Genomic DNA, 825 nt, shown 5'->3' with positions numbered 1-825 from the left:
CTATGCCTTTAAATACACTCCACCATCCTATAAGACATGTCTTCTTATCTAAGGCCCATTTTCTTAAACTATGAGTCCTGAACTTTATCAGTTCGGGTAAGTAAATATCCTCATGGGTAGATCATCAATTTATTCAAGGATTTCACAATGAAAGAGAGGCAGAAAGAGAGAAAACAGAGAGAAAGAAAAACAAAACTTGAAAGAATTCACGAATTGATATCAACTGACCTGAATTAACTGACATCTCAGATGAAGGATAAGAACAAGCCAAAGCCAACTGTTGATTAATCAGTGTCCTCCCTGAAAATTAACAAAAATGGGGTAGAATAGTATAAAAGACTCTTTTTTTGCCTAATTTGAGAAGGAGCATGCATTATACACACTATGGGCCAATGACACTGAATTCTATGTTGTAAGGTTAGGAAGACACTGTATTACTGGGGACCAAGTGAAGACAGAAATCCACAAAGACACTATAAGACATGACCCAATAATTCTGATTTTATTATGTCACTATTTAATTTGTTTCAGTTTTTAAGAAAGAGAGCCAGAAAGAAAGAAAAAGGAAGGAAGGAAGAAAGGAAGGAAGGAAGGAAGGAAGGAAGGAAGGAAGGAAGGAAGGAAGGAAGGAAGGAAGGAAGGAAGGAAGGAAGGAAGGAAGGAAGGAAGAAGGAAGGAAGGAAGGAAGAAGGAAGGAAGGAAGAAGAAAGAAAGAAAGAAGAAAGAAAGAAAGAAAGAAAGAAAGAAAGAAAGAAAGAAAGAAGAAGAAAGAAAGAAAGAAAGAAAGAAAGAAAGAAAGAAAGAAAGAAAGAAAGAAAGAAGGAA

Source organism: Sminthopsis crassicaudata, chromosome X (assembly GCF_048593235.1).
Source record: "Sminthopsis crassicaudata isolate SCR6 chromosome X, ASM4859323v1, whole genome shotgun sequence".
Lineage (NCBI taxonomy): Eukaryota > Metazoa > Chordata > Mammalia > Dasyuromorphia > Dasyuridae > Sminthopsis > Sminthopsis crassicaudata.
This window is presented reverse-complemented; position numbering follows the sequence as displayed.